The sequence below is a fragment of the Chiloscyllium punctatum genome, chromosome 52 (assembly GCF_047496795.1).
Source record: "Chiloscyllium punctatum isolate Juve2018m chromosome 52, sChiPun1.3, whole genome shotgun sequence".
Classification (NCBI taxonomy): domain Eukaryota; kingdom Metazoa; phylum Chordata; class Chondrichthyes; order Orectolobiformes; family Hemiscylliidae; genus Chiloscyllium; species Chiloscyllium punctatum.
In genome coordinates this window covers 36,604,873-36,615,730 of record NC_092790.1, presented here as the reverse complement: position 1 = coordinate 36,615,730, position 10,858 = coordinate 36,604,873, and the positions used below count along the sequence as shown (strand labels likewise).

At 49.1% G+C, this 10,858-nt stretch overlaps 1 long non-coding RNA gene across 1 annotated transcript in view; it reads right to left on the bottom strand.

The window, feature by feature from the left end:
• Positions 1-741: 741 nt before the first annotated feature.
• Positions 742-10,858, bottom strand: part of LOC140470567 (uncharacterized) — a 52,717-nt gene continuing 42,600 nt past the window's right edge. The window contains exon 4 of the long non-coding RNA XR_011956531.1: positions 742-934. This is a non-coding gene — a long non-coding RNA (uncharacterized lncRNA). The remainder of the gene's footprint in view (positions 935-10,858) is intronic.

The following is a 10,858-nucleotide window of genomic DNA, read 5'->3' as shown; positions in this document are numbered from 1 at the left end:
TTCCTCATTTCCCCTTCCCCCATCTCACCCCACCTCCAGCCTTCCAGCTCAGCCCCGCCCTCATGACCTGTCCTAATGGCCTCTCTCCCTTCCCACCTATCCATTCCACCCTCGTCTCTGACCTATCACCCCCATTCACCCATTGTACTCTTTACTACCTTCCCCCATCCTCCATTCTGACCTATCATCTTCTTCCCCACCCCATTCACCTATTGTACTCTTTGCTACTTTCTCCCCATCCCCACCCCCCTCTCATTTATCTCCCCACTCTGCAGGCTCCCGGCCTCTGTTCCTGATGAAGGGGTTTTGCCCGAAACATCGATTTTCCTGCTCCTCGGATGCTGCCTGACCTGCCGTGCTTTTCCAGCACCACTGTAATCTAGACTCTGGTTTCCAGCATCTGCAGTCCTTGTTTTTACCTTATTGGAGGAGGAGACTACTGAGATAAGGCATGTTGTAGACACTGAACCAAGTTACAGGAATAGGGATGGTCGTCTGGAATGCAGTACATTTCAAATATGTGGATGGACTATCGGGAAGGGAGGAGGTTACAACGATAGGATCGGTCATAGGAATTAAAAATTATTAAAGACACTGGACCACAAGACATGCCATAGATACACTGTTGCAGAGTAGTGAGTTTTAATATAACAGAACTTACATTGGGATGGTGATTGAGCCTGGGGGGTGTGTGTGTACTGTGCTCCCCTCCAGCACTGTATCTATGTCATGTCGTGTTAACAGATGGTTGGATCCCTCTCATTGTTCTTTGCTCTGTGCACTGTGGGTGACCTTACTTCACTACAGGATTTATTGAAGGCTCCAGATCTCCTTTCCCTTTGTCTCTCTCTGGCAGACCAACTGCATTCAATGAGGTGATGGACGATCCACCCAGCAGCTGGGAAGGCTATTGAGTCAGGACTTTCCTGAGTACCTACAGGAGACAGAGAAATAGACAGAATGGGAAATTAAACAGATGCAGTGAGGGTTACACATGGAGAATGGCACTGAGTCCCACAGAGATATGGAAAATGGAGCGAAATTAAGTGATAGTCCCAGATTGCTGGAAAATGTCAGGATCACACAGTCATGTTGTAAGAATGGGTTTAGCTTCATGATGCCCTGGTATCAGTGCTCAGGGATGAGCACCCAGTGAGCAGGTGAAGTAATGGCCTCGTGGTATTATTGCGAGAGAATGGATCCAAAACCTCAGCTAATGTTCAGGGCAGACAGGATTGAATCCCACCATCTGAAAAGGGGACATTTGAAATCAATAATTTTAAAAATAATAATTAACAATCCACAAATAAGTATGAAACCATTACTGATGTACAACAAATCCAAACACTTGTCCTTTAGAGAAGGACATCTGCCCATCCTCACGTGGTCTGCACAACATCCCCACAGCAAAGGGTTTGCCTCTCAATTACCCTCTGAAATGGCCGAGCAAGTCACTCAGCTCAAGGTCAACGAGGGCTGGGCAAGAAAGGCTGGTCAGACAGAGACACCCACATCCCATACCTGATTTAAAAGAAACTATTCGGATGGTCCCTCTGGAACCGTGCTGGGACCAGTGTCCTGGCCAATCATGTCGGTAGGTTTATGGACAGGGAATTAAACTGACAGAGAGAATGCAGGTGAAAGGAGCTTTCAAATCCAAAGGGAAAAGGTAAAGCAATGGAATAGCCTGGGAATGTGGCTGAACACTAGCAGAAAGGAACAGGATGGGACAGAGGTTAATTAAAATTGTACATCAGCAAATAGGTTTGTGACAGAAAATTGTGGAAGAGAGAATATTCTGTTTTTGTTTTGAACGGACAACGTTGCTGTAATAAGGTCGATGGATTTGTGACACAGAGATAAAAGAGAATTAGACACCAGGGAGACATGGATACAGGGTAAACAAAAATATTCAGTGGTTCGTAATCTTGTGCAAACTCAGGCAAAATGGGCAACGCTAACAATAATGGATAACAAAGGCTTTACAGAGAAATCAATTAGCCTCAGATCATGAAGTAGAGTCAGTCTGAATGTAAATTCTGGCTACTACTTGCCAAGGACAGAAGCAGCAGAACAGTTTTAGCCACCGAACAGCATTTAATGGCTCGTCACTGCATTAAACAGGAACTCATTGGAATTTTTTAACAAAGGTATTGTGATAACTTTGTAAAACTTCATTATTTGTATAATCTGGGACAATCACACGGACAGCATTGATATTGGAAGAGGAGTCCGGTTAATTTTTTTTCAGTGTTTCTTTGAAAAACACATTGTGCAACTGTTAAGGGACATAACAATCGCAGAGCGACCGTGTAATGAAACTTAGTGAATGAGTAATGTCACCTGCAGAGATCCTTCGGGAAATTGTGATAAAGTGCACTTTAAATAAACAAAGTTTTAAAGTGAATCACAGAAAGGACAAGCTACAACTAGAAACAAAAATAGCCAATGACATGAAGTTGAGAGGAGAACTGACCAAGGTAAACAGGCTAAACAGACTGAAATATGTGCCTGTAAATGAACAGTGGAAAACATTTGAAGGAACAGTGTAAAATACTCAACAAAACGACATTCCATTGAAACAGTAAAAACCTCAGCAAGAAATTCCCACTGATCCCTCACTCAGGTTCAAAAGGTAACATACTAGATTATGAGGCTGAGAAGATCACCAAAAAGGACTTAAAATCCTGAAGTGAGAGAGTGTTTTCGGAGTAAATGTTAATGGATTGCAATGGGTCTGCTCGCAGGAGGAGGGCTTTGGGAAGGGGAACCACGGTCAGGGTTTATTGACACAATAGGAACAGGGAGAGGTGAAGGTGCTGGAGGTGGTGAGAGTGTTACAGAGAGTGGTCAGGGTGTGACAAAGCCAGGACGGATTGCTGCAGCTGGAGGGATTTGCAGAGGTAGGGAGAGACATAGGTATTTTTATATATTCATTCATGGGATGTGGGTGTCACTGCCTGGAACAACGGTATTTGACCCCTCTGCTAATTACTGAGAGGGTAGCTCAGAGTCAGCAATATTGCTGTGGGTCTGGAGTCACATGTCGGCCAGACCAGGTTAGAATATTTGATGTCCTTCCCTAAAGGTGGTTAGTGAACTAGATGAGTTCTTCCTCCTGATAAACAATGTTTTAATGGTGGCCCCACCAATGTCTTTTACAGATACAACATGACATCCCAACTCTTACTCTTAATGCTCTCCCCAATGAAGGTAACCATCCCAAACACCTGCTTCACCAGCCTGTCTACCTGGGACACCACATTCAAAGAACTGTGTACCTGCATCCCTGGGTCTCTGACTGAAAACACCACCCAGGCCCGAACATTAACTGTACAAGTCCCACCCTGGATTGTTTCACCAAAATGGAACACCTCACCTTTATCTAATTAAACTCCATCTGCTATTCTTCAGCCCACTATCCCAGCAGGACTGTTCATCCTGTTGTATCACAGATAACCTTCTTCACTGTCCACTTTCCCACCAATTTCAGTGTCACCCAAAACAATTACTTACCAGGAAACCAATATTTCCATCCAAACCATTTATCCAAATGACAAACAACACAGGACCCACTCCACCGCTGGTCACATGCCTCCAGTCAGAAAAACAACATGTCTCCCACCACTCTCTGTCTCCTACCATCAAGCAAATTTTGTATCCAGTTCACTACCTCCTCCTGAATGCCATATCCTTTTTTACACTGATCTGAGCTTATTACTCAGTTTACCAGACAGAACACAGAACACAGAACAGTTCAGCCCAAGACCCTTCGGCCATGATTTCATGCCAACCTTTTCTCCAACTGTAAGCTCAAAATAACTACATACCCTTCATTTTACTATTATCCATGTGTCTGTCCAAGAGTCTATTAAATGTCCCAGATGTGTCTAATTTTACTCCCACCATTGGCAGTCCATCCAACCACCTACCATTTTCTATCCTCTTATCCATCCTCCATTGACCTTAAAATTATGCCGCCTTGTCATAGCCATTTATGCGATAGGAGGAAACGTCTCTGACTATTCACTCTCTCTGTGCCTCTCATCATCTTTTTCACCTCCACAAAGTCGCCCCACCTCCTTCTTCACTCCAATGAAAAAAGCCTTAGCTCCCTCAACCTTTCTCCACAAGAAATGCCCTCCATTGCAGGCAGCATCTTGGTAAATCTCCTGTGTACACTCTCTAAAACTTGCACATCCTTCCTGTAAACAGGAACTGAACACAGTATTCCAAGTGTGGTCTCACCAGGACGCTATAAAGATGCGGTAAAACCTCACGGCTCTTACAGTCAATCCCCTTCTAAGGGGAGCCAACACAACATATGCCTTTTTAACAACCCTACCAACGTGCGTGGCGATTTTGAGGGATCTATGGACACGGACCCCATGATCTCTGTTCCTCCACACTGACAAGTATTCTGCCTTTCACCCTGTATTCTGGATTCAAATTCGACCTTCCAGAATGAATCACTTCACACTTTTCCAGATTGAACTCCATCTGCCACTTCCAGCCCAGCTCTGCGTCCTGTCAATGTCACATTGCAACCTCCAACAGCCCTCCCACATTCCCCACCACTCCATCAACCTTCATGTTATTGGCAAACTTACTAACCCACTCTCCAACATCCACATCCAAGTCATTTACAAAAATCACAGAGAGCAGACTCCTGGAGCTGATTGTTACAGAACCCCACTGGTCACTGAGCTCCAGGCTCAATACTGTCCATCTGCTGCCACCCTCTGTCTTCTCTGGGCCATCCAATCCTGTATCCAGACAGACAGATTTCCCTGTATCCCAATTTTCCTTCTTTTTTGAATGAGCCATCAACATATTCTGTCATATCCTCAAAGAATTCAATAAGGTTTGTGAGGCATGACCTGACCCCTCACAAACCCATACTGACTGTGGCTAATTCAACTATGGTTTTCCAAGTAGTCGTAAATCCTTTCTTTAGAGTCCTCGCCAATAATCTGCACACCACAGACATTCGGCCAAATCTGTAATGCCCAGAATTCTACCTCCGTAACATGGTCCAGACTCTACAAATCTTCTCTCCTCTGCCATGTTCCCCAGAATGACACTGGAGGGTGGAGGGAGTTACAGAGATAGGGAGGGATATCAGGACACGAGGATTTTGCAGATATTAGGAGGGTGGCAGTGCCAAAAGGAGGCTTTAGTAATTGTGAGGTCTCATGGTGATGAAGGCATTTGAAGAGGGAGGGAGGGAGAATTGTAGGGAAATGAGAGGTTTCATAGTTTAGGTGCTTTGTTAGGACCGCAAAAGGTTACTGAGTTGGGGAGAGTATAAGCACTGGAGGATTTTACAAAAACATGTGGTTTTGATTGCAATGCAGGAAGAGGATTCAGGAAGCTGGAGAGTATGGGGTCTGAACGAGGTTACACAAATGGGAAGAGTTGTCAGGGGCGGAGGTGTTTACAGAGACAGCAATGGTCTGATCTGGAGCAGAGGACCCAGATTGGGAGGGATGGGGGGACTGGAGGTGGTTTCACAGGGAAGGAGGACCATAGACCCACAGGAGGTTACAGAAATGTGGAGAGCTGTAGGGCTGACTGGGGTTCATGGAGATGGGAATGTTGGGAGGGATGGAGAAGTTTACAGGGATAAGGATGATTGTAGGCCAGGGCTGGATCACAGACAGGGACTGTTTTAGGGAGCTGAGCAGATTACAGAGATAAAGAGCTTTGTATCGACTGGAAGAACAAACTGAGATATACAGGGGAGTCGTGACTGAAGACGTTTATAGACATAGGAAGGCTTAGGTTCTGGGGGTTATGGAGGCCGTGGAATCTGGATTTCTTTTCAGAGACTGGGATAACAATTTTGGTTGGAGACAGTTTCACAGATAAGGGAGCATAGCACAAACAGGAGGAAGTTGTAGAGGAGGGTGATGTTTAAACAGATAGTGGTGTAAGAGCTGGACAAGGTTACGGAGATGGGTAGATGGTGGAGACACAGGAGGAGCTTACATTGACATGGGGGTGATAGTGACAGGAGGGTGTTAAATAGATAGTGGGTTTTGTAGGGACTGGATTGAGAGGGGAACAGGAATGGAGTGAGTTCGACAGATCAGGATTACTGCAGAGACCTGAGAGGATTACACTGATCGGGATGGTGGTCGGGTCTCCACAGACTGTTGGTGTTTAGGGAATGGAAGAGATTTGGTAGATAGGGAGGGATGTAAGAGCTGCAGGAGCTTATGGAGAGTTGAAGAGTTGGAGCAATTTGCAGAGGTAGGTTTCTCAGACAGGAGTAGGTTATAGATAGTGAGGGGTGTGGGGTCTGAGTAAGTCAGAAAGAGGAGAGTTTTCACGTCTGGAAGAGGTTACACTGATAGAGACAGTTGAAGAGACTGAAGCAAAAATGCATGGAGAAGGTTACACAGATAGGGAGGTGAGTAGAGACTGAAGGTGAATACACAGACATGGAGGGTTGTATTGTTAGACGGAGCTGAGAGGGATAGGGACCGGTGTAGGGATTTACACAGATAGGGAAGGTTGTGTTTTTGGAGAAGGTTACAATGATACAGACAGTGTTAGGGAGTGTTTAGTGGACTACAGAGGAGCTCAGAGAGAATGTATTATAGGGAGTGGAGGAGATTACAGACACAGAGATGGCTGTCGGTTTGAAAAGAGCTTCTACAGATCCTCAGTGCTGTAAGGCTGAAGGGAGGTTATAACAGTGAGTGTTACCAAGACTTAATTACTTCACTGATATAGCGCAGGTCTCAGCATGTAACTGTCAAAGGGAAGTTGAGACAGTCCAGATGAGTTTTCAGAGATACAAAGGTTTATGGGAGTTTCAAGAGGGAACAATGATTGGGAGTGCTGTACCAAATGGGAATAGTTATAGGGAGGGTTCTAAAAGCAGGAAGAGGTGACAGACATATCGATCTTTGTAGGGACTGGAGAAGGTTACATCGGCAAGGAGTGTTTTAGAGTCTGGAGGAGATTACTGTGTTAAGGTGAATATTGGGGAGAAGGCCAGATGTAAGAGACGGGGATGGTTGACAGGGATGGACAATAACCTGAATAGAATCGCCATCATGTGGAACCAGGCCATTCGGCCCAACCAGTCCATTCCAAAACTCTGAAGAGCATCCTACCCAGACCCACCCCTCTACCTATACATTAAACCCTGCATTTCTCGTGGTGAACTTACTTATACCACACATTCCTGAATACCACAGTCAATTTATGATGGCCAGTTCACTGATGGTGCAAATTTTGGACACACACACACACACACACACACACACACACACACACACACAACAAGGGAGCGACACGCAAACACACACAGTGAGGGAGATACACGCAGACACACAGCGAGGGAGGGACACACACAGCGAGGAAGCGACACACACAGCGAGGAAGCGACACACACACAGCGAGGGAGGGTCACGCGCACACGCAGCAAGGGTGGGACACGCACATAGCGCAAGCACACAAACACAGACACACACAGTGAGAGTGGGACACGCACACACACACAGCCAGGGAGGGACATGCACACACAGCGAGGGAAGGACATGCACACACACAGCCAGGGAGGGATGTACACAAACACACAGAGCGAGAGAGGGACACACACATAAACAGCAAGGGAGGGACACGCACACACACAGGGAAGGATGGACAAGCAGACACACGGCGAGGGGGAGGGCATGTGCACAGAAATTGCAAAGGGGCACGCACACTCAGGGAGAGGGGACACGCACAGACATGACGAGGGAGGGACACACGCACACACAGCCAGGGGGGACAGGCACTCACACAGTGAGGGGCGATGCGGACATACAATGGTGGGGATACGCACAAAAAGCAAGGGAGGGACACACACACACACACAAGGGAGGGACACACACACACACACAGCGAAGGGGGGGGGGACATGCATCCACACACACACACAGACACAGCGAGGGGAGGACATACACACACACAGCGAGGAGGGACACGCGCACACAGCGAGGGGGACACGCACACACACAGCGAGGAAGGGACACACACACACACAATGAGGAAGAGACACACACACAGCAAGGAAGGGACACGCACACAAACAGCAAGGGGGGGACGCGCACACAAACACAGCGAGGGAGGGACACGCATACACACAGCAAGAAAGGGATACGCACACACAACGAGGGAGGGACAAACACACACAGCGAAGGAGGGACAAGCACAGACACACAGCAAAGACACAGACACACACACACACACACACACACACACACACACACACACACAGCGAGGGAGGGACACACAGCAAAGGAGGGACAAGCACACACATTGCGAGGGGAAGGGCATGTGCACAGAAATTGAGAGGGGGTACACACACGCAAAGCAAGGGAGGGACACGCACAAACATACACACATACACACACAGAGCGATGGAGGGACACGCACATACACACAGTCACACGGCGAGGGAGGGACACACACACACAAAGCGAAGGAGGGACACACAAACACACACCCAGTGAGGGGAATACAGACAGACACATGGCGAGGGAGGGACACACACACACAGCGAGGGAGGGATGCGCACATACACACAGCGAGGGACGGGGACACGCACACATAAAGCGAAGGAGGGACACACACACACACAAACACAAATACAGAGCAAGGGAGAGACGCACACACACAGTGAGGAAGGGACAAACACACACACTTATGGTGAGGGGAATACACACACACACACACACACAGTGAGGGAGGGACATGCACATACACTGCAAGGGAGGGACATGCACACACCGCGAAGGAGGGACAAGCACACACCGCGAAGTAGCTATAAGCACACACATGTCAAGGGGGAGGGCATGTGCACAGAAATTGAGAGGGGGCACGCACACACAGCGAGAGAGGACACACAGACATGGCAAGAGTGGAACACACGCACACAGCAAGGTGGGCACACACTCACACACAAGGGACGGACACACACGCAAAGCGAGGGAAGGACACGCACAGATACACACACACACAGCGAGGGAGGGACACGTGCACACACAGCAAGGGAGGGACACGCACAGCGAGGGAGCGATACGCAAACACACAGAGTGAGGGGGTTACCGCAGACACACAGCGAGGGAGAGACACACACACACACATAGCGAGGGAGGGACACGCGCACTACACAGAGTGAGGGGGTTACCCGCAGACACACAGCGAGGGAGGGACACATACACACACATAGCGAGGGAGGGACACGCGCACTACACAGAGTGAGGGGGTTACCCGCAGACACACAGCGAGGGAGGGACACATACACACACGCAGCGAGCGAGGGAGGGACACGCGCACGCACACACCGAGGGAGGAGCGCGCGCGCGCACACACACACACACACACACACACAGAGCGAGGGAGGGAAGGGGACACACACACACACACAGAGCGAGGGAGGGAAGGACATGCACACACAGCGTGGGAGGGGCACACAAACACAGCGAGGGAAGGACATGTACACACACAGCGAGGGAGGGACACCTGCATACACAGCAAGGGTAGGACACACACACACAGGGAAGGAGGGAAAAGCACACACACGGTGAGGGGGAGGGCATGTGCACAGAAATTGAGAGGGGACATGCACGCACAGCGAGAGAGGACACGCACAGGCAAGGGAGGGACACGCGCACATAGCGAGGCGGGACATGCACTCACAGCGAGGGGAGAAGCGCACACACAGTGAGGGGATATACACAAAGAGCAATGGAGGGACACACACACACACACAAAGAGCGAGGGAGTGACACGCGCACACAGAGCAAGAGGGACACACACACACACACACACAAAGAGCGAGGGAGTGACACGCGCACACAGAGCAAGAGGGACACACACACACACACACACACACACACAAAGAGCGAGGGAGTGACACGCGCACACAGAGCAAGAGGGACACACACACACACACACACACAAAGCGAGGGTGGGACACGAACATATACACACAGTTAAGGGGATACAAACAGACACACAGCGAGGGAGGGACACGCACACACAGCGAGAGTGGGACACACACACACACAGCGAGGGAGGGACACACACATACACTGCAAGAGGGACACACATACTCACAGCAAGTGGGGGACACACACACAGTGAGGGAGGGACATGCGCAAGCACACAAACACAGACACACACAACGAGAGAGGGACACACACACAGCGAGGGAGAGACACACGCACACAAACATGCACACACAGAGCAAGAGAGGAACACTCGCAAACACAGTGAGGGGGAGACACACGCACACACACACAGCGAGGGAGGGACACGCACGCACACACAGCGAGGGTGAGACACACACACACGTGCACATCTTCAGGGACACACACACACACTCACACAGAGCAAGAGAGGGATACGCACACACACAGCCAGGGAGGGATATGCACACACAGCGAGGGAGGGTCACACACAAACACACACAGAGCAAGAGAGGACACGCACACACAGTGAGGGGGAGACACATGCACATGCAGTGAGGGAGGGCCACGCACACACACACACAGCAAGAGGGACACACACACAGACAGCAAGGGGGGGGATCTCACACATACACAGAGCAAGGGAGGGACATGTATACACACAACGTGGGACAGAGACACACTTACACACACACACACACACACACACACACACACACACACACACAGAGCGAGGGAGGGACATGCACACACACAGTGAGAGAGAGAGACACATACACATAACGCGATGGAGTGACACACACACAAACAGCGAGTAAGGGACGTGCAGTGAAGGGGACACACACAAACACAGACTGTGAGGATGTGACACATACACACAAACGGGG